Raw genomic sequence first — 27735 nt, 5'->3', positions numbered from 1 at the left:
AGAAAAATTTTTAATGTACCTTAGATGTGGTCACTGCAAGGAGATCCAACCAGTCCATCCTAAAGGAAATCAGTCCTGAATGTTCATTGGAAGGACTGATGTTGAAGCTGAAACTCCAGTACTTTGGCCACCTGACTCATTTGAAAAGACCCTGATACTGGGAAAGATTGAGGGCGGGAGGAGACAGGGATGACAGAGGATGAGATAGTTGGATGGCATCACCGACTCAATGGACATGAGTTTGAGTAAACTCCGGGAGTTGGTGATGGACAGGGAGGCCTGGCGTGCTGCAGTCCATGGGGTCGCAAAGAGTTGGACACAACTGAGCGACTGAACTGAACTGAACTGAGATGTAGTCACAGATTATCTTAAAGAATTTGATGAAATTTAGGAGACAGTCTGATCAACAGTGGAAAGCATGCTAGAATTTGAGTCAGGCTACCTGTACTTCATTTCTGGATCTCACACAATTACTGACTGTGTGACCTTGCACAGATTATATAACTTTTCTGAGTCTTAGTTTTCTCATATGTAGAAACAGAGGATACTAATATATTCTTTGTAGGTTATTTAGAGGATTGGATGATATATTATTAAGGGAGTGTTGGCACAATTCTTGGTGTGGGTTAAGTATTCGATAAATATTAGTTGAACCTGAATTCAGAATTCTGTAGGACATTGCTTTCAGTTATTATCTCCAAGAATATTTGAGAAACTGATTCCCACTAAGATGCTCTGGAAAATAAGATGCAGTGGCACACGATTTCATGTTAATAGCCTTCTAAGAGTACTTGCATTTTGGAACTGTTTTTCTTTTCTTTTTCTTCTTCTGAAAAACTCCAAATCATTAGTGATCTTTATTGTTAAATTAGCGAATGCTAACTGCCTGAAATTCCAGGGTGTTTACCCAGGTGTTTCCGGAAGTAAATGCCAGGAGATGCTTAACCATTAGCGGCAGCGGCGTACTGGGTGTAGCTGGAATGTATCTCAAGCTGGCACTTCAGTTCTCTATCTGGATGCATTTTTTTTATTTTTGAAGAAGGCGTATCAAAGTGGAGCTTGCTCCAAGGAATGGTTTATTCCTGAAGGGCAGACCAGGAAAATTACCGGCGAGTGATTAATGAATGCAAGGTCATGGCTGTTCCCTCTCCTCAGAGCACAGGACAAAAGGCAGCCATTTCACAGGCCACCGTAGAGCTGTCTTCTAAAGTATTCCTGCTCTTTTCCTCTTCGCCTCCAGAGTGTCCACCTGCCCCAGCTCCCCGCTAACCAGCTCTTCTATTTTTTCTCCCACTTACATCAGTTCAGCTCCACTGCCTGGTGTACAGCTTGTAGCTAAAATGCGAGGTTGGGATGGAGCTGAAACTGATCTCTGCAACATCATCCCTGGTTTCATACCTAAGGAACTCACTAGGGTCACAATGCCCTTGAGGTGACATCTCCTTATTTATGTCTCTCTCGTGCCTTGGCTTTTGTTTCCTTTTCTATCAGCTTTTCACGACAAATTTAGAGGACTCAAAGTCATGTCCTCACATTAGCAACCAAGCATACAAGTCCTGCCGTGAGTCCCTCTTGACTAAAAGTCAAAGTGAAAAAGGAAATCTATACTAAGGAGCCTTTAGCTTCTGTTTATAGCTCCCAAAGGGTCCAAGGTAGATAATTTCACGAGCAGAGGACGTTACCTCGGGCTGGTGTTAAGTCTCGGTATATGCAGCCTCTTTCAACGTCCACCAAATAGAAAATACCAGGGTTTCGCCCAGTCGCGCCCTCCTCGCTCGGACTACAACTCCCAGGATGCCTCCTCGACCTGGGAGCGCGCACGCGCGTCTGGGGGCGGAGTGGGATCCAGCGCCGTCGAGTTGGGGGAACGCCGGCGGGTGGATCCGACCACTCCCTGGGAGGCGGACGCAGGCGGACGGGCGGGTACCGGGAACCGAGCGGCAGGCAGTCCCCGCAGGTTTGTGAAGGAGGCCGGTGGCCGCAGCGGACGCCAGTCAGGTAAGCCCAGCCCGGTGCTTTCCAGGAAGTCCGTCTGCAGGCGCGAGCAGGGAGTCGCACCGGCCATGGTGGCTGAGGCGGGAGAGGTAGCTGCTTTCCAGCCGCCCGGCTTGCGATCTCCTTTCCTTCCGATCCCTCTCGGGGAGCGAGGGGACGCTGGGGGCTGCTTCAGAGCTGACGGGCCAGGGTAGCAGCCGTGGGACATGCTGGGGCGTCGCCCGCAGTGGAGGCGCGCGAACCCCGAGTTGCTGATGAATCACTCGGGGGCCCGGCCTCGCGGGGTTCGGGACCGGCCCCTTCCCCTCCGGGCTTGAGCTCGCGCGGGCCGCTGTCGTGAGAGCTCGAGGTGCCTGCGCCTTCCCCCTCGCCGGGGTGTAGCTCGGGGGACTAGCGTCTAAAGGGTTTTTCACCAAGACTCCTTCAAAGATTTCTGCTTGGTGAAAGTTGGAAAGGGGGAAAAAAAAAAAAGCAGGGCACACCCTTTCCTTTTTGATGAAATCTGGCTTGTCTTGCGTTCGCCGTTTTGATCTATTTGCTCTTAGAATAAGTTCCTGGCTCCCATGCAGCACAGCTGGATCCGGCTGTGAAGTTTGTATGTTGGTTTGTTTTGAGGACGTGACTGGGTCGTTATATTTTTGCTTACAGAAATTGGGGTGTTACCTCTGCAAGCCTGCATTCTGATTACAAACAAATGAGAACAGACAGGTTTTTTGTTTTGTTTTGGTTTTGGGGGTTTTTTATGTTTAGTTAAGAATCGCATTTCCAACTTGCCCTTGGCTTCTCTTAAAACCAAAAGTCATCTGGTAATGAACATTGCAGTAAAACGTAATCCCAGGAGGTCATACTTGAACAGGAAATAAGCCTGTGGAGATTTAAGCTAGTTGTGTGCGGTCTCCCTTGGTTTGTAACATTTTCATGCACCTCGTGTTTCTTTTTTTCTGAGAATTCCTTCAGATTAATTTTTCAATAGGTTAAATTGATTAGTTAATTGGCCTGTCCAAAAATATCTTAGGCTTAGAAAAATAATTTTCTTCAACCTCATTTACCTTTGCTAGTCTCTCCTTCCTAGGCACCTTTTAAAAGTTTTATTTATTTGGTTGTTCTGGATCTTCATTGCCTCAGGCAGGCTTTCTCTAGCTGTGGCAAACGGGGGCTGGTAGGGGTGTTATTCTTCCTTGGGTGCGAGGACTTCGCATTTCAGTGACACAGGTTAAAGGCCAAACGGACTTTAGTAGTTGCAGCACACAGGCTCAGTATTTGTGGCTCTCAGGCTTAGTTGCACGCCACCTGTGGAATCTTACCCTATCAGGGATCAAACCCGTGTTCCCTGCCTTGGGAGAGGGACTCTCATTCACTGTATCACCAGGGAAGTCCTTTGGCACCTTTTTTTTTTTTTTTAACCCTCTCACTTCTTTAAGAGCCAAAGTGATTTTATTAGAATACTTAGAATCACTTAACACATTTCTAGGAAAGGAAGAAAAAGGGAAAATGTGAGATGCAGTATATTTTGGCTTGTTTAGCTTGCTTGCTTTCAAAGATCTCAGGATTTCTAGTTTGCTCATCTTTAAAATGAGGTTGTTCGGCCAGATGACCCCAAGATTATCAGCCCTAAATACCTGACTTTAAAAATTCATTTTATTCATTCAGGAAACATCGGCCACACCTGTCATTCCAAGCCCTTGTACTAGGCATGAAGGAACAAAAATAAAAAATAGTTCTTTAGGATGTCAGTGACCTAATGCTCAATTTGTGTGTGTGTTGTTATGACTAATTCCAAAGTTTTGTGGTATATGTTCCAGGTCAAATTACTCTACAATAAATAACTTCACCTAAAGTTAAATACTTACAGGTCAAATCCAGTTACAGTGCTCAGTCCTCTAATCAGATTTTTCAACTTTCAGCTTCTGGTTTATTTAAACGAAACACAGATTCATCACAACAGAAAGGACTTGAATGGGGTAGAGTGATGCTTCTCACCATAAATTACCCAGTGTCTGGTAGGTTTGAAGTGGGGCCTTTGTATCTTCTGGTCAGATAGGGAATACTGTAGTTGCATTGAGAGATGACACTTTGAATATGAAGGGCTAAGAGATGTTTTAGGGTGTTTATAATGACAGTTTAAAGACCAGTGCTGATAGCTGTGATATGAGATGCATAGCAATGGCTTTTTCCAACTCTCTTTCATTATTAAAAAAATAATAATCCTTCTCTCTAACAAAAATAATTTCCTTCACAAGTTTTCTCCCTTTCTTTTTTCTCTTTTGCTCCTTCCCTTCTCCTTTCTCTTTGTTGTATTCTCTCATCTTTTTTTCCCGTCTCTCTTCCTCTTTCACCCTCACAAGTTTTCACTCACGTTAATTCGGTAATTCACTGATTCATCATGTGTTTTGCCCCCACCTGTACAAGACCCTGTCTTAGGCTCCTGGTGAATACAGACATAGAAGACATTTTTTTTTTTTGTCTGAGAGTATGCTGTCTCTGAGATTAGGCATGTGTACTTGTTTATAGTTCAGAGCACTGTAAGCTTGTCTGTAGGGAATAAAAACATGCTGTAGGAGTTCAGAGGGAGAGATCTTCAACAGTCATGGGAGTAGGTAACAAATGAAGTCATCTTTTTCCCACTAAGCAATCATCTGCATTCCCCTAGGCTATACTCTCTATACTGTTTGAATGTATTTATGATATATCTACATAGAATAGAGTACGACTTCATAAATTTATTTATTTGGAACCTGGAGTGAGGTGGCTTTATGAAAATCAGATCTGAGCACCGTCCTGTGGAGGGTAAGAGGTGGTGAAGATGAAAACAGACCTGGATAGAGGCATGGAAGAGGACTCAGTGATAACAGTAGAAAAGATCTCAGTGAGTTTTAGGTGTCTGTGTGATGTACACTACTGTTGTTATTTAGGATATATTATCTTTTAAAGATCAAATTACCTGGCAAATTATTCTTCATGCTTTTCAGTTGTCCTTAAATTTAAACATACATGACTCTGTCTTGATTGAAGTAGTTGAGAGCCTTATTCTTTGGGTTGTAATAGTTGCCAAAGCACTATCTTCCATCCTGGCTGATGTCCGATTTAGCTGCCTTTTCCTTTCTCAGTTTTATTTCAGACCCTCTAAATGACAAATATAAAATCATATTAGAAAAAAAATTTTACTGAACTTCTCACAGTCCATTAGACATGTATTGAAGTTTGTGAATAGTCAAAGTTGATTTGACGTTAATGAAACCTGAACATGAACACATATTCTTTTTATCTATATACCTATAGGCATCTGTAATCCATCAGGTGAGTTACAATAACGAAGGAATAGAGAGGTAAATAGCAAGTAATTGAACATGTGTGTGGTATTCTAAAATTTTATTTGAAAGAAATCATTAACTGCTATCTTGAAGCAGAGTACTACATTGTATTTTTTTTTTTAACTGAGGTATAATTCACATTCGATGGAATGCACACATCTTCAATATCCAGTTCAAGGAGTTCTGTCAATTTTATACACTGTAACTTCTACTAACGAGATAGAACATATTTTTATCACCATAGAAAGGACCCTCATGCCCCTTTCCAGCTGTTTCCTTCACACATCCTCCAAAAGCCACCACTTTCTTACTCCCTATTTCTGACACCATAGGTTTGTTTTGCCTAGTCTTGGACTTGACATAAATGGAGTCATACAGTAGTATGTGCTTTTTTGTGTCCGCTTCTTTTCTGTAACATAATGTTTCTGAGATTGTCAGTGTTGTGTGTATCAGTGGTATGTTGTATCAGTGGTTTCTCTTTTACTGATAGATAGTATTCCATTGTATGAATATACCCCAATTTGTGTATCCCATTTCCTCTTGATGGATATTTGGGCTATTTGTAGATTTGAGTTGTTAGGAATAAAGTTGTTACGAACATTTTATGAGTCTTGTGTGGATAAGTGTTTTTATTTCTCTTTATAAGTACCTAAGAGTGGATTTACTGAGTCATAGGGTAAGATGTATGTTTAATTTTATTAAAAAGTTGCCAAATAGGTCTCCAAAGTGGTTTATATGAGTTCTAGTTGCCAAATTTTAATTTTTAATGTTGCCAAATTTTAGTGCCGTCAGCCCTTTTTTGTTTTAGTCATAGTAAAGGATAAAAAATGGTACCTCACTATGGTTTTAATTTGCTTTCTTTTTTTTTTTTTGATGATTAAGGATGTTGAGTGCTTTGCATGCTTGCATCCTCAGTGTGTCTGATTCTTTGCCACCCACTGGACTTAGCCCACCAGGCTCCTGTGTCCATGGGGTTTCCCAGGCAAGAATACTGGAGTGGGTTGCCATTTCCTCCTCCAGGGGATCTTCCTGACCCAGGGATCGAACCTGGATCTCTAACATTGCAGGCAGACGCTTTACCCTCTGAGCCACCAGGGATGCCCCAAGCCTGCTTAGTATTGTATTAATATAGAAAGCATTCAGTCGTATCAAGGAATGGTCCTGATGCCATCCATCTTTTCAGGGTGAGGAAAGCCAATTTAGCCTTTATAAAGTTAGAGGATCTACATGTACACATAATTGGTTTTGATACTCTTACCAGTAAGTTCCCCTGTTTAAGTTACATGGTTGGTCTGTTAATTTCTATACTCCCTTCTGTGGAAGCAAGCAGGAAGGCACCTGCCTTTGTTCAGCGCTCGCTCACACACACACACACACACACACACACACACACACACACACACACACAAGCAGGAAGGCACCTGCCTTTGTTCAGCGCTCACACACACACACACACACACACACACACACACACAAGGCTTCCCTGGTGGCTCAGATGATACACACATACACACACACACACACACACACACACACACACACATAAGGCTTCCCTGGTGGCTCAGATGGTACACACACACACACACACACACACACACACACATAAGGCTTCCCTGGTGGCTCAGATGGTAAAGAATCTGTCTGCAATGCAGGAGACCCAGGTTCAGTCCCTTGGTCAGGAAGATCCCCTGGAGAAGGGAATGGCAACCCACTCAATTATTCTTGCCTGAAAATTCCCATGGATGGAGGAGCCTGGTGGGCTATAGTCCATGGGGTCGCTAAGAGTTGGACACAAGTGAGCAACTGACATATATATATACTCACACACATATGTAAATAAAACCCATGCATTTTAGTTTTCATCTTTCTGCTACACTACTTCAGTCCGATCCTTTTTGATACACAGTTCCTGACTTTGTCTTGAAACAATTTCTAAGGTTCTTTTTTCTTGGTTATCAGATTATCAGATTTTATTGACTGATAACACAATACAGTAACATTTTAAAAAGAACATCACCTTAACCATATTACTCTAATATAACTATTTTGTTTTTTCTCATTTCCTTCCAGGCTTTGTTCATCCACATACATATTTTTGTATGGTTGAAATCATAGTGTACATGTCCTTTTCTGTGGCAACCAGTGGACACCATGTTCTGTATGTGGGTCACCCTCGTTAGTAAAGACAAATAAAGCTGGAGATGGAGATGAGGCTACTAGGGGACTTAGCAGTGGGAAATCTTGAAACTAAAGCTTGATTGAAATTGAAGTAGAAGACAGTTGAGATTTTCAAAGATAGGGTTACCCTCCCATGGAAATGCAGGACAACTTGGGTTTCCTTATGCTCTTTCTTTTTAATGTATAACAGCTTTATTGAAATATAATTCACATATACAGTTCACCTGATGATGCAAAGAGCCGACCTATTGGAAAAGAACCTGAAGATAGGAAAGATTGAAGGCAGAAGGAGAAGGGGACAACAGAGGATGAGATGGTTGGATGGCATCACTAATTCAGTGGACATGAGTTTTGGCAAACTCCAGGAGATAGTGAAGGACAGGGAAGCCTGGTGTGCTGCAGTCCATGAGGTCGAAAAGCGTTGGACACGACTGAGCAACTCAACAACAGCATACAGTTCACTCATTTAAAGTGTAAAAGACAATGGATTTCAGTATATTCATAGAGTTGGGTAACCATCACCACAGTTCATTTTAAAACATTCTCATCACACCAAAAAGTAACCCCTTGCCCATTAGTAGTCACTACCCACTTCCTCCCAACCCCGCTAGCCATAGGTAACTGTTGTACTTTCTGTCTATGAATTTGCCTGTTCTGGACATTTCATATAAATGGAATCATACAATACATTGTCTTTTGTGACGGACCTCTTTTGCCCCTATACTTTTTCTTTTTTTTCCTCTTTTTGTTTGTTTTCTGTTTATTATTTCACCCTTTTAATAATTCACTTTGAGAGCTGTACCACAGGCTAGGTTCCTCCACAGACATGCACCCTTTTTGACCTGTAGAGAGAGACACCCCCTCGGGTATGTGTGCTCCGACACTTACAGCTACTGTCTAAGGGAGGAACACAGACCCACCAAGACAGACTTAAAATCTAAGGCAATTGATACATGGAGATTACTCTTTAAAAATAACAGTTTCATATCTGGGCACATCTAAGCACTAATATCACTACAAGCAGGCACATGTGAACGTAATTCCTGAAACACATGTGAGAAAATGGGTGAAAATATGGTAAGCTGGGAGGAAATGAAGCATGAGTGGACAAGAATGAATGAGAACTAATGGCAAGTTGAGTTTATTTCAAGTATATTCTCCTGGTGTTTAAAACACTTCCTAAAACTTTCAATCTTTTAAATCAGTAACAATTGTCTGATGTTTGTATTATTTAATATGTACCAGTATATAGACTTGTACATGGAATGGGTGAATTTAACTCAGATGACCATTATATCTATTACTGTGGGCAAGAATCCCTTAGAAGAAATGGAGTAGCCATCATGGTCAACAAAAGAGTCCGAAAGGCAGTACTTGGATGCAATCTCAAAAATGATAAAATGATCTCTGTTCGTTTCCAAGGCAAACCATTAAATATCACAGTAATCCAAGTCTATGCCCCGACCAGTAACGCCGAAGAAGCTGAAGTTGAACGGTTCTATGAAGACCTACAAGACCTTCTAGAACTAACACCCAAAAAAGATGTCCTTTTCATTATAGGGGACTGGAATGCAAAAGTAGGAAGTCAAGAAACACCTGGCGTAACAGGCAAATTTGGCCTTGGAGTACAGAATGAAGCAGGGCAAAGGCTAATAGAGTTTTGCCACAAGAACGCACTGGTCATAGCAAACACCCTCTTCCAACAACACAAGAGAAGACTCTACACGTGGATATCACCAGATGGTCAACACCGAAATTAGATTGATTATATTCTTTGCAGCCAAAGATGGAGAAGCTCTATACAGTCAGCAAAAACAAGACCGGGAGCAGACTGTGGCTCAGATCATGAACTGCTTATTGCCAAATTCAGACTTAAGTTGAAGAAAGTAGGGAAAACCACTAGTCCATTCAGGTATGACCTAGATCAAATCCCTTATGAGTATACAGTAGAAGTGACAAATAGATTTAAGGGATTAGATCTGATAGACAGAGTGCCTGATGAACTATGGACAGAGATTCGTGACATTGTACAGGAGACAGGGATCAAGACAATCCCCATGGAAAAGAAATGCAAAAAAGCAAAATGGCTGTCTGAGGAGGCCTTACAGATAGCTGGGAAGAGAAGAGAAGCGAAAAGCAAAGGAGAAAAGGAAAGATATTCCCATCTGAATGCAGAGTTCCAAAGAAGAGCAAGGAGAGATAAGAAAGCCTTCCTCAGCGATCAAGGCAAAGAAATAGAGGAAAACAACAGATTGGGAAAAACTAGACATCTCTTCAAGAAAATTAGAGATACCAAAGGAACATTTCATGCAAAGATAGGCTCGATAAAGGACAGAAATGGTATGGACCTAACAGAAGCAGAAGATATTAAGAAGAGGTGGCAAGAATACACAGAAGAACTGTACAAAAAAGATCTTCACGACCCAGATAATCACAATGATGTGACCACTCACCTAGAGCCAGACATCCTGGAATGTGAAGTCAAGTGGGCCTTAGAAAGCATCACTACAAACAAAGCTAGTGGAGGTGATGGAATTCCAGTTGAGCTATTTCAAGTCCTGAAAGATGATGCTGTGAAAGTGCTGCACTTGATATGCCAGCAAATTTGGAAAACTCAGCAGTAGCCACAGGACTGGAAAAGGTCAGTTTTCATTCCAATCCCAAAGAAAGGCAATGCCAAAGAATGTTCAAACTACCACACAATTGCACTCATCTCACATGCTAGTAAAGTAATGCTCAAAATTCTCCAAGCCAGGCTTCAGCAATACATGAATCGTGAACTTCCAGATGTTCAAGCTGGTGTTAGAAAAGGCAGAGGAACCAGAGATCAAATTGCTAACATCCGCTGGATCATCGAAAAAGCAAGAGAGTTCCAGAAAAACATCTATTTCTGCTCTATTGACTATGCCAAAGTCTTTGACTGTGTGGATCACAATAAACTGTGGAAAATTCTGAAAGAGATGGGAATACCAGACCATCTGACCTGTCTCTTGAGAAACCTGTATGCAGGTCAGGAAGCAAGAGTTAGAACTGGACATGGAACAACAGATTGGTTCCAAATAGAAAAAGGAGTACGTCAAGGCTGTATGTTGTCACCCTGCTTATTTAACTTATATGCAGAGTATATCATGAGAAACGCTGGGCTGGAAGAAACACAAGCTGGAATGGAGATTGCCGGGAGAAATATCAATAACCTCAGATATGCAAATGACACCACCCTTATGGCAGAAAGCGAAGAAGAACTAAAGAGCCTCTTGATGAAAGTGAAAGAGGAGAGTGAAAAAGTTGCCTTAAAGCTCAATGTTCAGAAAACTAAGATCATGGCATCTGGTCCCATCACTTCATGGGAAATAGATGGGGAAAGAGTGGAAACAGTGTCAGACTTTATTTTTTGGGGCTCCAAAATCACTGCTGATGGTGATTGCAGCCATGAAATTAAAAGACGCTTACTCCTTGGAAGGAAGGTTGTGGCCAACCTAGATAGCATATTTAAAAGCAGAGACATTACTTTGCCAACAAGTCCGTCTAGTCAAGGCTATGGTTTTTCCAGTGGTCATGTATGGATGTGAGAGTTGGACGGTGACGAAAGCTGAGTGCCGAAGAATTGATGCTTTTGAACTGTGGTGTTGGGGAAGACTCTTGAGAGTCCCTTGGACTGCAAGGAGATCCAGTCAATCCATCCTAAAGGAGATCAATCCTGGGTGTTTATTGGAAGGACTGATGTTGAAGCTGAAACTCCAATCCTTTGGCCACCTCATGCGAAGAGTTGACTCATTGGAAAAGACTCTAATGCTGGGTAGGATTGGGGGCAGGAGGAGGAGGGGACGACAGAGGATGAGATGGTTGGATGGCATCACTGACTCGATGGACATGGGTTTGGGTAAACTCCGGGAGTTGGTGATGGACAGAGAGGCCTGGTGTGCTGCAATTCATGGTGTCGCAAAGAGTCGGACACGACTGAGCGACTGAGCGACTGAACTGAACTGAACTGAATATAGACTTGTTTGTAAGATTGTTGTAGTTAGCTTAGATTTGCTATATCCTCAAGATTTACTTTTGTTCATGGTGGGTGATTATTAACCCAAGTTAGTATTCTTAAAGAACTCTTCTGTTGTTTTTTTTTCCCCTTTGTCATAATGGCCTCTGGGCTACTTTGCTTGGCTTGAAGGTGGGATTGGAGGGGTGGTTGGGATGGGGGAGTGGGAACATAGGGAAGAAAGATTATTATGATTAGGAAAAATCAGTAAAGGAGTATTTAAAAGTCAACCGCTTCCATTTGTTTGTCCCAAAGAACTATAATATCTTAGAGAAGATCTCAGAACCACACCAGAAATGGACCTTGGCAGATTTACACATTTTTATCTCTGTCAAGCCCTCTGTGCAGCTACACCTGCTTTTGCTTTGCCACTTTTGAGCCTCTGTTAGTCCTCCTTGTCAAAGAGTCTCACTTCCTATTCTCCTCTAAGACATCATTTGCTCTCCACCAGGGTACGGTCCCCGTCACTGCATTCAGCTTCTTAGTTAGCCTTCCCATCTGCCATTTCCTCTTGTCTATCTTTTCCCACTGCCAAATAGGAGTTCTGGCTTATAACTCCTTTTGAGTCAGATGCTAGGGGAGCCTCTTCAAAGAAATGTTTGAACTGGTCCCTGAAAGAACGGATTTCAACCTGAGCAGAGGGTGAAAGGACATTGCAGGTGTAATGAGCGGTGTTACCTGAGGGCGGGAGGCAGAAGAGCAGGGAACCACGTTTACTTCATGGCTGTAATACAGAGTATGTGAGGATCACACCTTCCCCTTTAAGTTTCTTCCTCTCCTTTCCCTGGCTCCCTTCTCATCCTCCTCCCATCCCTTTTTAACATGTGCTTTGATCTTCTAGCTTCGAGTATAGCTCCTCCCTGCTATCGGGCTACAAGATCCTTCCCTAATCACCCACAGTGATCTCTGAACTTCTGTAGCACTAATTGTTGGTACCATTCTTTTGTCAGTTGTTTATATATTGCCTTGATTTAAAAAACAAAACACATACACACACAAAAGCTTTATGTGCATATCTCACTTCCCAAAATAGAGTTTATTAATCAGGGCTCTTAGGTCTCAGAACACTACCCACTTAAGCTAGCTTACTCAAAGGTATGACAGAGGGCTGGGAGTTGTAGTGGGTGTTACCCAGTTAAGGCACCTGAGCTCCTTGCATCGAACTACAGCTGGAACCCAGAGTAGGCACTTGGAAAGCCCCTGTCCTTCCTCCCTCTGAACAGTTTGCATGGGCTCTCTTCAGCTTCTTTCTGTGCCGTCACTCCATTCCAGAACAATAATTTGGATTTTTAAAAATACTGTCTGTCTTTGTAACTGAGTTTCTTGGTGCCCTCTTAAATCTTACACCTGCGGCAAATGTCCCAGCCCTGCTCCATCCTCTCCTGACTTTCTCTGTTTTCCTTTGGCTTCTGCTTCCCCCTTAGCTTCAGCTTAATTTGTGACTTTGGCTTGCTATGAGGCTGCCTCCAGACTAGACTGGATGATATATGATCTCTCAACTTAGGTTTTGTTTCTCAGCTTTTCAGATTCCTGAAGATGGAATTGATCTGTCTTTCTTAGGCTAGGGGTACTCCCTGTACTGAACATCTGTGAGGAAGGAGGCATTGTTACGGCTGTGTGCTTCATAAGGCCTGGGGTAAGGGTGGTCTCAGACAAGGGGGTTTTGGGTTGGTCATCCCCAGCCATGCTTACTTTGGTACCAGAGGTCATTGTGTTTTTGTATCTGCACTGCATCTGGCAGATTGACAGCTAAAAAGTAGGTGTGTCTCTTTAGTATCAGTTTATTGCTATGACTTCTGGCCTGGAAAATCCCATGGATGGAGGAACCTGGTAGGCTACAGTTCATGGGGTTGCAGAGTCGGACACGGCTGAGCGACCTCACTTTCCACTTTCTGACCATTAGAATTAGCTTTGGAGCATAACAAGCAAATCAGAGCAATATTTTTAATATTAAAAATAAATTACCAAAGTTTGTTTTATCATCACTTGAAAGATTTCTCATTTTAGAGCAAACTAACTATTTTTTAAACATTTTTGAAATGTATCTCCTAGTTCAGAAGGAATAGAAGAGTAGAATATTGATAATCAATTAAATAAAAAGTGATATGTTTTTACTGACTCTGCCCCCAGTCCTATTAGGACTGGTAAAATCAGGTGCTCCCATCATTGATGTCAAATCTTACTGAGTCCCGCTCCCTTCTAATTTTGTTATACATTTAGTATCTGCTATGCTGCAAGCCCTGTGCTGAGCTGATAATATAAAAATAAGTGCCTGCCCTTGAAAGACTCTTGGCCTATGAAGAAAATAGATATTAAGCAACTGATTATATTATGAGATAAATGTTGATAGAAGGGTAGGCAGAGTGGTGACTTGACATCTCTCTTGTACTGCTTTCTTTGTACATTTGTCATCTCTCACTTTTCTATAATCTTGTTTTAGTCTTCATTGCGCTCACCCAGAATTTTCAATTAATTACTTGGATTATATGGATCTCAGTATGATATCTCATTTACCTAGCATGAACTAATGAAGGTATTCCTTTAAAATGAACTTTGAAGATAATGGCTTTACTAGCCAAAATTTATGCAACATTTGCTCTATGTCAAGAACTGTTTTGATTTATATGTATTCATTTGGTGAATTAATATATCAGCTGCCTGAGATAGGTACTGTTATTATTCTCATTTTACAGATGAGAAAACAGAGACAAAAAGTCGCTCACTAGCTTGCCCAAGTTTGCAAAGTGAACTATCTGTAAGAAGGCTAAGATCTTTTTAAAAATCTATTTTAAATGTCATTTTTGGTAAAATGCATTATAAAGCTCTTCCTGGTCTTAAATTCTCTTAAGATGATTTGGAGGATATAGAATTCAGGGTTCATTGTGTTCAGCTGAACATGCATACGCTTGTGCATCGGGTATTATTCTGTGCTACTGATTTGCCTTCTGAGGTTGTTGGCAGTTTTTGGGTAGTTATATTAAATTGTCCCACACTTTCGTGTTATTTTATGGTTTTTCCTTCTCTTTGCCTCCAGCTTCTTGTTGCCAATTACTGCTGTTTCATCAACTTGCTTCTGTTAGTATGTGGTGTGTAGTAACATAAATGTAAAAACATGGTAGAAAGTATTTTATAGAGGCAGCATGATAGAGTGTAAAAAACATGGATTTTAAAAGGACGGAATGAGAGAGTCCTTTCCTAGGCAGGTTGATAAGAAGTCTAGGGGTCCCCAAGGAGAGAGGGTTCTGGAATTCTGAAGGAGGAAGAAAGGACAAACTTTTCCTTTTCTCTCTACATTCCTTAGGATTATATAACAATAATGTATCCTGCCTGAGGACAGTCTCTGGATTAAACTTTCTGGCTAATTCTGTTATCTTAAAATGTAAATTATGGGAGTAGGGCTGTCTTTACAAGGATTATAACAATAATGTATCCTGCCTGAAGGACAGTCTCTGGATTAAACCTTCTGGCTAATCCTGTTATCTTAGAGTATATAACTCCACTGCTAACACTAGCAAGGGGGTACTCTTTCTGCCCCCTTCTGATGCCTATGTCAGAAGCTTTCTCTATCCCTTTTATACTTTAATAAACTTTATTACACACACACACACAAAACATGGATTTTAGGGTCAGGTTCAAATCTCACATGGAGAAGGCAATGGCAACCAACTCCAGTATTCTTGCTTGGAAAATCCCATGGACGGAGGAGCCTGGTGGGTTGCAGTCATTGGGGTAGCTAGGAGTTGGGCACGACTTCACTTTCACTTTTCACTTCCTTGCATTGGAGAAGGAAATGGCAACCCACTCCACTGTTCTTGCCTGGAGAATCCCAGGGACAGGGGAGCCTGGTGGGCTGCCATCTATGGGGTTGCACAGAGTCGGACACGACTAAAGTGACTAAGCTTAGCAAATCTCACATCCATTGTTAAGAAAGAAGTTATGTATCCTTGAGCCTCAGTTTCATCATCTATGAAATGGAGATAGCAATATTTTAAATATTTTGCCATGAGGAGATGTATTTGCTAAAGTAGCTGACACATAACAGGTATGCAGATAAAAATCATTCCTTTATTTTTCTCTTCATTATGTTGGAGTATGACATATGGCCTCTTTGTTAATCTGAGAACTCAGATTAATGAAAGAAATTTGTTTCTAAGATGTAAGAAAGTTATAGACAGTCTTATTCTAACACTTAAAAATTTTATTTTATAGTTGGCATCCTAAGTGTCCATTTGAATATTATCCTAAACTCCTGTTTTGGGTCTTGTACTAAGCTCTTAGTAACCTCCTCCCCTTCCCTGCATTAAATTAAGTTGCCTTTACTTCTTTCTATGTGGCTTTCTTGATTTCCTTTGTTTGTTGTTAAAGGAAAAATGTCCCTTAGCCCTTTCTAAAAGAACGTATGCCAAGGTGGACATTATGACCTTGGGGACAGTAAACCAAGCCTCTTGACCAATAGCAATGGTTTCTAAGATTTCCTTTCTTTCATCACTTCTGCTTTTTTCCAGCTGTCACCAGTCTTAAATATTAGTTTTTCTTTCCACCCCACCCCCTTCCATTCTCCTTTCTCTGAAACTATCCCCACTAGCTGAACAGTTCTATTTCATTAGTTTTATATGGTTTGATTTTTATTGTATTATATGTATTTCTCAAAGACTGTATTTTGATAATTTTTATTATTTATTGGAAGCTCTACTGTCGTAATATGATGAAAAATTTTGGCTTTTGCACCAGAGGTTTTGTGCCTTCTGTCTTGAAATTCCAGTAAAAACCTGTGGTACCCTCTCCTTACGGGACTCTTAGATGCTTCACCACATGCAAGTACTCCAGCTCAAGTCACCCCAAAGTTTTTTAAACAGTTACTGAAGCATAATTTATGTATCATAAAATTTATCCGCTTTAAGTGTACAATTCAGTAACAGCAAATAACTTTTTCTTCTCAAAAAATATTGAGTGCTGTCTTTAGTCTATAGGAGGATAGTCATCTTGGCTTCTCCCTTTTTGTTCCTGAGGTCACTTGTGGTGGGCTGTGTGATCTTGCTCCTGGTTGCCAAGTGGTTACTTACACGTCTCCATCTGTTGGTCATTGCTCCAGTTATTCACTTAGGATACCGTAGAATCTCATTAACAGTGACGTTCTCTATGCTTGGGACACAAAGTCAAAGTGTTGGGATAGTGCTATTTTCTTGAAGAATGGCTCCTTTTTGGCATTAAGTGAGGGAACTCATTCTTTCCTGTTAGTTATTCTTCATCTGATGAGAATTATACCCTAATTCCTATCCCTTGAGACATCAAGACACGTTATGTAAATTGTAGGCATGTGCCTCTCCAAACATAACTGCTTTTCCATGTTAGTCTGAAAATTAATTGCTATGGCAAAGCTTGGTGTGTCCCTGGTCTCCTGAAATGGATTAGGGTGAAATGAGTGATGTCCCTAAAAGTCACATGTGTGCTATTTCTCCAGTGTTACATATGAAATACTTCACCATGTAGGAGTGAGGCACCGTCCAAGGGGAGCATGCATTCATAGCAGGCAGGGCACCAGACACCTGAATTAATGAACTTGCTGAGGCTAAATGGTGTGGTGCATCTTGAGCGTTGTTAACCTTCCGAGTGGAAAAGAGGCCAAGTAGGCTGGGAGGAGCTAGGAAAGGCTTTGAGGAAGATGGACTTGAGCTGATCTTTGAAGGGTATGCAAATTTGGATAGGATGGAGAAGTGAAGTTTGGCAGTGGGGTAGGGAGGATTGTTGAAGAGACGTGCAGTCCATTTGGGGCAACAAATGAGGCACACATGTAAAGGTGAACTTTAGGATATCTGTGTGACCTTGAGCCAGCTTGATTAGAGCTGAAGATTCCTAATAATCCTTAGTTAAGAAGTAGGAAGGTGGAGTTTTAGCAAAATCACCCAAGAAACTGTCAAAATGCAAACCGTTAACAAAAATGAATTCTAAGCAAACAAGTGTAACGTAGAAGCACTGTTTCAGGAAGCGTAGTTGGGTGACGATGATCAAGATCGCTAGAACAGGAAAGCAAAAGCTTAGTCAGGCAAGGAGTTCATTTGTCCGTAGGAGAGAGGGCTTGGTAAAGCATTGTTTTCACTTCCTCTCTTTATGAGACTCCAGAAATTTTCCTAGATACTGGAACCATTCCTAGGAAGAGGCAGAGTCCAGAAACAGAAGTCTTTAAAGGCCTGCACAGAACTTTGGAAAAGCTAAAGTGATTTCTCTTGATGTTTTCTTAGAGAAAAACACCCCAAAACTGGCCCCTTCCCAGTTTGAGTTTTAATTATGTAGGGCCTTTGGTCCCAAGCTTCTGGAGCTTTGGAGAATTGATAATTATTTATCTCTTTAAATGATTTTTACTATTGATCTCATAAATTGTTAGGTTTTCCCCTTAATGTTCTGAAATTCTTTTAATAGTACTCTTTAATGAAACTTTTTGTTATGGCATGCATAAACTCAGAGGCAATATTTGTCACTGTTTTTCATACACAATTGCAAAATATAATGAATGATTTATTTGTTATTTAAATTAAAAATTAAATGTGCGTGATACAGAACTCAAAAGGGACCGCTGGAGATCTAGTGCGCACTCTCCCTGTTCCTTTAGTTCTCTAATTTGTCTCTGGTTCTTATGAGCCCTTCCAGAGTGGGTCCCAAGGCCCTTATTTTTAAAACTTGAGTGATCCTAGACTTTTAGAAAGACCATAGGGATCGTTTGTTTACCATTAGTATTTTTTGTGGTAATAGAGAAAAGTGCCAGATTTGAGGAATGGACGTGGATGAAATGAATAGGGTTGAGTGACTCCTGTAAAATTTCTTAGACGATCACCTTCTGAAACTAAAGCATTTATGAAGCCTGTTTCCCAAACGCCTCTTTCCTAGATTCTAAATCTGTTTTCCCAATCTATTTTCCTTGTTCTAAAGTCTTTTCCCTAATATCTTCTAATACTGTCCTATTTTTGAGTGTCTTGGTTTTAAAATTTAATTGAAATAGAGACAGAAGTTACTTGTAAATTTATTTTAAAAAGAAAAAATGAAATAAGGCAGAAATGCAGTGCTGCTTTATACTTCAGCATTTTTACTATATTAATAAAATTTGTATTTAATTTTGTGATTAAAATTCTTTTGCATTCATTCTTATGATTTATGACGTATTGGGGATTCATGTTTTCATAGAAACATTTCTAATTTTATTATGGGAAAATAGGAAATGATCTGTAGAAATTTGCTTTATTTGGCAACTTTCCAAGAAAGCATTTATTAATATGGTCATTCCACTTTAACTTCTTCTCTGGTGCATAACAACGTAGGCCCATGTTTGACTTCGTTATATACTTTTTTTTTTAATTGGTTTATTTATCTGTTTTTTAACTTTACAGTATTGTATTTGTTTTTCCAAGTCACCTTCCTAAAGTGTTTCACTTTATGGTTTTTGAGCTTACCTAGCATGATTCAGCGCTCATATTTTCCCTTTTTACTTATACATTGTTCATCTTGACAGCAATAAGGGCAAGTTACTATTTTTTTCCCCCAAGTTTGGGTTAGTGTTTCTTTAAGATCACAGACATTAGAGCTAGAAGAGACCTGAGGACATTGGAGTTGGGAATGAAGTGAATAGGCTTCATCCCTTTGCCGCTTCTCATCTGTTGGTAGTGGCTACCTACAGACCGAGGCAGCGTTTACACTGACTGGGAGGAGGCTGTTTGATTTGCTGTGTCTGGACCTGGAGGAGTCTGTTGTCAGAACTAAGGCGTATCTTGGTTATTCCTCAGCTAGCCTGAAAAACTGAGAAGGGAAGTAACTCGTGCAAAGTCACAGAACCCTTGCGTCCATGGATCTACTGACCCCCGATGTTTGGACCTAAATGCCAGGCTTTTTTCTCCCCAAGAATTCTGGATTTCATTCTGTATTGTTTGGTTTGTGTTTGTTTGTTTCTCCTTGAGGGAGAAGTGAATTCTATTAAGGATTGGGTTGGCCAAAAAGTTCGCTTGTTTGTTTCCATACCGTGGCTCTGGTTGTGCTCAGTTGTCTTTAACTTCATTCAAGACAGTTTTGTTAGATTGTATTGTGACAGCTGTTGTATCAGTGTGGCATCTAAAAAAAAATGAAATAGGTCAGCTTTTATGTAGCCATTTTAATATTGAAGATGGAAGGAAAACAGCAGCATTTTCAGCATATTATGCTGTATTATTTCAAGAAAGGTAAAAACACGATTGAAATGCAAAAAAAGATTCGTGCAGCGTATGGAGAAAGTACTGTGATTGAACATGTGAAAAGTGGTTTGGGAAGTTTCGTGGTGGAAATTTCTCACTGAATAGTGCTCCAGTCAGATAGACCAATTGACATTGATAGTGATCCAATAGAAAGTCAGCGTTATACCATGTGGGAGATAGCTGACATACTCAAATCATCCAAATCAAGCATTGAGAATCATTTGCACCAGCTTGGTTATATTTATTGGTGGTTATGTTAATGGGTTTCACATAACTTAAATGAAAAACCTTGATTGTATTTCTGCATGTGATTCTCTAAAACATAATGAGAATGTTCTGTTTTTAAAACAAATTGTGATGGCGATGAAAACTGGATACTGTACAATAATGTGGAACAGACAGATCATGGGAAAGTGCAGTGAACCACCGCCAACCACACCAAAGGCCGGTCTTCATCTAAAGAAGTTGATATTGTGTACATGGTGGAATTGGAAGGGAGTCCTCTATTATGAGCTCTTTCTGAAAAACCAAACAATTCATTCCGACAAGTACTGCTCCTAGTTAGACTAACTGAAAGCAGCACTCTATGAGAAGTGTCCAGAATTAGTCAACAGAAAACCCAAAATCTTCTGTCAAGATAACACAAGATTGCATGTTTCCTTGATGACTAAGCAAACAGTGTTACAGCTTGGCTGGGAAGTTCTGATTCATTTGTTCTACTCACCAGACATTGTACCTTCAGATTCCATTTATTTTGGTCTTTACCATGTTCTCTAAATGGAAAAAATTTCTATTCTCTGTAAGACTGTAAAATGTACCTGGAGCACTTGTTTGCTCAAAAAGATAAAATGTTTTGGAAAGATGAAATTATAAAGTTGCTTGAAAAATGACAGAAGGTAGTGAAACAAAATGGTGAATACATGTTCAATGAGGTTCTTGGTGAAAATGAAAAATATATCTTTTATTTTTACTTAAAAACCCAAGGAACTTTTTTGCCAACCCAATACTTCAATTTGCCATAGTCTGTTGTATCTTCAGGAAAGACTCAGAAGTTTTCATCAGGCAGTTTAGAAATAAAATTTTCCTCATTCTAGGAAAGAAAAGGGACTTGAGTTATAGTCTAGCTAAAACTGAGAACTTTCTTTTCACTTATTTTTAAGACTGAAAAGTTTTCCTATTAAACTTTTAAAACTTGCTATCTTATCCTCATTACGATCCAACCAGACGTACCCTCCAAAAAAGGCGGGGGAAAGTAGAATTTTATTAGAAAGAATGAATTTTATTAGGGATTGTTGGTTCAAAACAAAATCTGGTCTGCAAGGATTAAAACGCTAGCAGAGTTATCACCTGTACTAGTTGACATTTTGGGCAAGATTCTGGATTATTTTGTAATTACAGATACAAGTATCACAGTACACAACACAAATAACAATAGTAGCCATATTCTGTGTGCATGTTATGGGTATGGGCTTATTTTGATGGCTTAGATTAGTTCTAATAATTCCTTAGAGCACTTTGTCCCATGTTTTACCAAAACTTTCACTTTTTTAAGTCTCGCAAATGCTGGGACAGCTTTCGCACAAAATATTTTGATGCCTTATTAAAAATGTTAATCAGCAGGTCTGCAAGTATTGCTAGCAACACTTATGTACATCTTCATATAGTCACATTTTGTTGAGAATAGTGGATTTCTCCCAGGATAGTTTTCTCATTTGGAGGTATATTTTTCTATAGAAACACATTTTCAGTTGAACAGTGAATGATGCACTTCTTAATCCTTTTCTGTGGCACAATTATTGATACATAGCATTGCTGTAGGATAGGGTTGTACATACTTGTGGATGTTAAAAGGGAGTGGAGAAGGAGAAGTGAAGAGACAGCCCAGTGATGGGTTCTTTCTAATGTACCACCTGGTCTGTACTCTTATGATGAAAAGTGGCAAGAGAGGATCTGAGGGAGAATCAGATTTACTTTCACTGTGTGCCCCACTTGCTGGTCACCACATTGGCATATTGAGAGAGCTCAGCAGTGTATCTGAAGAAAACTTTACAGTGTTGAGTTTGAATCTGCATTTATCATTAAATCTGCAATTGAATGTTATGGTCTCTGTGCCCTGTTTTTGCCATGTCTTTGATTCTTATGATCTTTAGATTTCAGTTTGACAAATGTTATATATTAACACATATACATGGAATCTAGAAAAATGGTACAGATGAACCTATTTGCAGGGCAGGAATGGAGACACAGAGGTGAAGAAAAGACACATGGACACAGCAGGGGAAGGAAAGGGTAGGGCAAATTGGGAGATTAGCATTGCCATATATACACTACCATGTGTAAAATAGCTAGCTAGTGGGAAGATGCTATATAGCACAGGGAGCTCAATTTGGTGCTCTATGATGACCTAGCGAGGTGGGATGTGGAGTGGGGTAGGAGGGAGGCTCAAGAGGGAAGAGATATATGTATATATATCGCTGATTCACTTTGTTGTACAGCAAAAACTGACACTATATTGTAAAGCAATTATACTCCAGTAATAAAATTTTTTAAAAATCCAATTTGATAAACAAGCAGCTCATGCAGCTCAATACCAGAAAAATAAATGACCCAATCAAAAAATGGGCCAAAGAACTAAACAGACATTTCTCCAAAGAAGACATACAGGTGGCTAACAAACACATGAAAAGATGCTCAACATCACTCATCAGAGAAATGCAAATCAAAACCACAGTGAGGTACCATCTCACGCCAGTCAGAATGGCTGCTATCAAAAAGTCTACAAACAATAAATGCTGGAGAGGGTGTGGAGAAAAGGGAACCCTCTTACACTGTTGATGGGAATGTAAACTAGTACAGCCACTATGGGGAACAGTGTGGAGATACCTTAAAAAACTGAAAATAGAACTGCCATACGACACAGCAATCCCACTGCTGGGCATACAAACCAAGGAAACCAGAATTGAAAGAAACGTGTACCCCAGTGTTCATTGCAGCACTGTTTACAATAGCCAGGACATGGAAGCAACCTAGATGTCCATAGGCAGACGAATGGATAAGAAAGCTGTAGTACATACACACAATGGAATATTACTCAGCTATTAAGAAGAAAGCATTTGAATCAGTTCTAGTGAGGTGGATGAAACTGGAGCCTATTATACAGGGTGAAGTAATAAGTCAGAAAGAAAAACACCAATACAGTATATTAACGCATATATATATAATTTAGAAAGATGGTAATGAAGACCCTATATGTGAGACTGCAAAAGAGACACAGATGTAAAGAACAGACTTCTGGACTGTGTGGGAAAAGGCAAGGGTGGGATGATTTGAGAATAGTGTTGAAACATGTATATTACCACATGTGAAATAGATGACCAGTCCAAGTTCGATGCATGAAACAGGGCACTCAAAGCCTGTGCACTGGGACAACCCAGAGGGATGGGGTGGGGAGGGAGGTGGGAGGGGGTTTCGGGATGGGGGACACATGTACACCTGTGGCTGAGTCATGTCAATGTATGGCAAAACCACCACAATATTGTAAAGTAGTTAGCCTCCAATTAAAATAAGTTAATTAATTTTTAAAAATTCCAGTTTGAGAAACATAAAATGGGGAGAGAGAATAGCAGTCTGTTTATGGAATTATCTGAAATTCTTTTCCTTTCTTTCTCACGGTCCTTTTCCTCTCCCTATATCCTACCCCCTTACGTCCAGTGTCTCCCTTCTCCTGGACAGCACATTAAATGTAATTGGCACTTAACAGATGTATACAAATACATTTACTGCTTTGAAGATGGGGAAATTTGTAAGGCTGAAAAGGAGTTTTTCAGAATGAGGGAAAAAATCTGGTCTGAAGCCCAGGAAATTCAAAAGGGTGAGACTGAGGAAAGATGTTGCTGTTCACCTTTTGCTCACTGCATAAAACTCAGCTTGATCTCAGCATGATTTCTTTTAGATCTAGCCTAGTTTATTTTAGGATTTTGTATCTAGTTCATTGCTTACTAACTCGGTGTATTAAGAAAATTCTTGCAAGAGGAAGAATGAGTCATAGCAATACTTCCCTTGGGAGAGAGAGAGAAAAAACTGTCAGTCTCTCCATTATATACTTGGAGTAGATGCAGTATTTTGATAAATGGCTGAGCACTGATAAGCTTTTCCTGCAAGTCACCTCATATTTGGTTTTGTCCACAGTGTGACTGGTAGAAGGATCTTTTAGGTTAACCAACAGAGAGATAAAGAGTTCTGTAACCTTAATACCCTGAGAGACTTGTTTATGATGTCATTTCTATTTTAAGGTTTTTTTGAGTTTGCAGTAACTTTTAGAAAAGCTTGAACATTTCCTCATTTACCCAGTCTATTAAACAAACCAAAAAGAAGACTGAAAAACATTTGGTACTGAGAAACTGGGTTTGCTAAGGGCATGGCTAATGTGGCATTCATCCAAATAGAGTGGGTTCCTCTCTGACCTTGCCCTGGATCTCTGATGCTGCAACTACAGCAAGAATAAATAGAGAGGAGGTGGGCTACAACTGGGAGCTGGCTTGGCTACTTTGAACCAGAAAAGGAAGTGGGGGTGCTCCCGTGGGAGCCACAAGGTCTCTCAGTAGAGTCTTGTTGAAAGATTGTTTCTGAAGTGGTATGAATAACCTATGAAGTATTTCTCCTAATAGTCACAGAAGTGACCTGGTTGCTTTTGCCCTTAAGGTCGCCCTGGGTAACCTGCTTCCAGTTAAACCTCTTTTTTGTTCTGGCCCTAACAAGTTTTTCTGGACTGCCCTCAGTCTTCAGACTTTATATTCTTTCCTTGTGCTTTTGGGGTAGGTCTATAGATCTCATTAAAAAAAAAAAAATCAAGATAACATCAGTTACAATGGCAAGAAAGATGGAGCTGCTTAACTATTCTGATACTTAGTGAAGGTTGGTAAGTTTCCATGGAACTTTTACACAGAATAATCAACTACCATTTTCTCAAACTTCTATGTGCTGAGTAACTTCCTCACTCAGATGTATCCACATCTGGGTCAACTGTAGCATCCTACGAATGCCACAAAAATCATTATTTAACACCTTGCCTTTTGTGCTTCATGGTATAGAAGAGGCAGTGAACAGAATAGAAAGATTTAACATCCAATTATTTCCTTTAAAAAATGTCTTATTTACTACATAAGTAATATACATTATGTACACTTAAAATGGTTTTTATTTTTTAGAAGGTAAATATGGTGTGCATAGTATTTTAGACACAGTGGTATCCAAAGTACATTTTTTGTTATATTGTATTATCTAGAATCATATGCTCATAAAAAGGAAATGACCTATGAGACTTTTAAACTCTTGTGGTTGAAGAATCTGCTGCACAATATTCCTGACAGATATTCCTGTGCTTTAGCAAGTGCCAGGAATAGAGCACTTTCTTTACTCCAGCCTTCTCCATCAAAGAGAATGTTCCCCAACCAGCAGAGTTGAAACTCAGGGCTGATACTAAATAGGACAGCATTGAGATGCTTTAAATGTTAGAGATAGTTTATTTTAAAATTGTTTCCAGGTTATTTCTGAAGCCAGGCCCAAACAAGAAAGAAAAAGGATTGTTGATTTGAATGTTTTTAACCAAAACATATTGAATCAGGTACTTAACAAGTTTTGGATGGTGAACCATATTCAGTTCGAAAGACTAATGGATATGTTTCCAGAGAGAATATTTTGATCCTAAGTACTGTTATCTAATATGTATCAACATTGAAATACTTTTATTGTTTAAAAAGAAATGTGTAGTCATTAAATTTTGTTTAGCATAAAAGGATAAGACTACCAGCCAATGGTCAATACCTAAAATAAAAAGACAAACCTGAATTTAATACCTACTGTAATTAGAGAGCTGTGCTAGCTAAACACAGTGTCTCTCAGCAGAGGATACCAATTTCTTATATATGGTTTTTGGAAAGAGTGAAATTATGGGACTGGCAATTGCTACACCATTGTGGTATGAGTATTCTAAATTGGTTGGCTCAATTTTGCAAATTATGCATATCAGTTGCTCCACATCCTTGCCAATATTTGATATTGTCATTCTTAACAGTACTTGGTATTGTCATTCTTTTTTGTTTTAGCTATGCTTTAGGTATTTGTATTTTTATTTTTAAAAAGGCAAATTTTGAAGCAAAAAAAGGTAAAAATCCAGAGTTAGCTCAATCAAATGTTAATTTTCCTATTAATTTTTAGCTTAATTTATTTGCTTCTTAGTAAATAAGCCTTGATTTATTTCTTAAACAACTTCTTAACTTATATTTGATCTAGGAAGAAACATCCTAAACAAAGTTACTGTCATTTAAAGGTAAGAGGTTAGTGTTTCAGTAATCCTGAATGACTCCAGGTTGACTTAACGTGACTTTCGTAAGTTTACCCTTAGTCTTAAGACTAGATATGTTTGCTATTTTTTAGTTTTGGCCTGTGCCATGATGTATTCTCTGATGAGGATGTAGCACTAAACAAAGCAAAGTCCTTGATGGAATAGCATGTTAGATAATAATATAGAGAGAAATACAGGGTAAGAAAGTAGAGAATGCCTAGCACAGTAGTGGAGGAGCCTGTGGGAGTTGTTATTTTATATGTAGTGGACAGAGAACTCCTCTCAGATCAGTTGATATTTAAGCAGAGATTTTTTTTCTTAATATATTTATTTTATTGAAGTATAGTTGATTTTACAGTGTTTCAGGTACACAGCAAGGTGATTCAGTTACACATATACACATATATTATTTTTCAGATTATTTTCCATTATAGGTTATTACAAGATATTGACTATAGTTTCCTGTGCAATACAGTAAACTTTTGTTGCTTGTTAAGCAGAGATCTTAAAGAAGTGAGATAACAGGTCGTTTAGCCGTTTTAAGGAAGATTTTTCCAGGTAGAAGGAATATCAAGTGGAAAAGCTTTCAGACAGGAGTACGCCTGGTTTGTTGGAGGAAGAGCAAGAAGATAAATGTTGCTGAAGTGCTGTGAACAAAGTGAAGAATGGCTGCAGATGTGCTGGGGCTTGGGTTGGGGAAGTTGGGTTGTTGTACAGCTGTGTGGACGATTGGAAAGCCATTTGGCTTTTTATTCTGATTGAGATGAGATGACATTAGAAGATGTGAGCGGCAGAGTTAATGGGATCTGGCCAGTTCACACAAGAACCTATACACAAATGTTCATAGACACTTTATTTGTAATAGTCAAGAACTGTCTTTCAACATTTGAATGGTTAAACTGCAGAAAATACATACCATGGAATATAACTTTTAAAGTGAACTATTGATACAGAGCGTCTTGGATGAATCTTTAGGAATTTATGCTTAATGATAAAAGCGAGATCCCTAAGGTTGCATATTGTGTGATTCTATGTATATAACCTTTTTTTAAATGACTTAATTTTAGAAATGGAGGGCATCAAATGTTGTTTGATAGGGTTAGAGAAGGAGATGGGTGTGGTTATAAAAGGACAACATGGGGAATCTTTGTGATGTTGAAACTATTCAGTATCTTGACTGTAGTGGTGGGCACACAAACCTAAAAGATAATAAAATTGTATGGAACATACTATACACATATACACAAATATGAGTATAAGTAAAACTGGGAAATCAGACTAAGATCAGTGGACTATGTCAATGTCAGTATGTTCATTGTGATATACTGTAGTTTTGCAAAATGTTACTGTCAAAAAACTGGACGTGTTCAAGGGATCCCTCTGTGTCGCTTCTTGCAACTGCATGTGGTGAATCTATAAATATCTCAATAAAAACTTCAATTAAAAAGAATAAGGTACCTCTGGTACCTTTGCTGAAAATAGACTACAGGCTATATGGGCCTACAGAAGCCCCAGTTAGGAGGGAATTGCAATAGCCCAGGAAACAGATGATGATGACTTGGACCAAAGTGGAAGCAATGGAGATGGTAAATCCATGAAGTTTTAAAGATAGAGCCAAATGTTTGATGGATCAGGATGTGGAGTGTGAGAGAAGTCCAG

General features: G+C 39.7%; 1 protein-coding gene across 11 annotated transcripts in view; it reads left to right on the top strand.

The window, feature by feature from the left end:
• Positions 1 to 1809: 1809 nt before the first annotated feature.
• Positions 1810 to 27735, top strand: part of TMOD3 (tropomodulin 3) — a 92646-nt gene continuing 66720 nt past the window's right edge. For 9 of the 11 annotated variants that reach the window (XR_014059096.1, XR_014059095.1, XR_014059098.1 and 6 more), the window contains exon 1: positions 1810 to 1998. The gene's annotated coding sequence lies outside the window, so the exon portion shown is untranslated. The remainder of the gene's footprint in view (positions 1999 to 27735) is intronic. The other 2 variants (XM_081508220.1, XM_081508221.1) reach the window with 2 other exon arrangements.

Source organism: Giraffa tippelskirchi, chromosome 7 (genome assembly GCF_054371585.1).
Source record: "Giraffa tippelskirchi isolate mGirTip1 chromosome 7, T2T-mGirTip1v1.2.pri, whole genome shotgun sequence".
NCBI lineage: Eukaryota > Metazoa > Chordata > Mammalia > Artiodactyla > Giraffidae > Giraffa > Giraffa tippelskirchi.
Note: the sequence above shows the minus strand (reverse complement) of the source record. Positions and strands in the feature narration are given on the sequence as shown.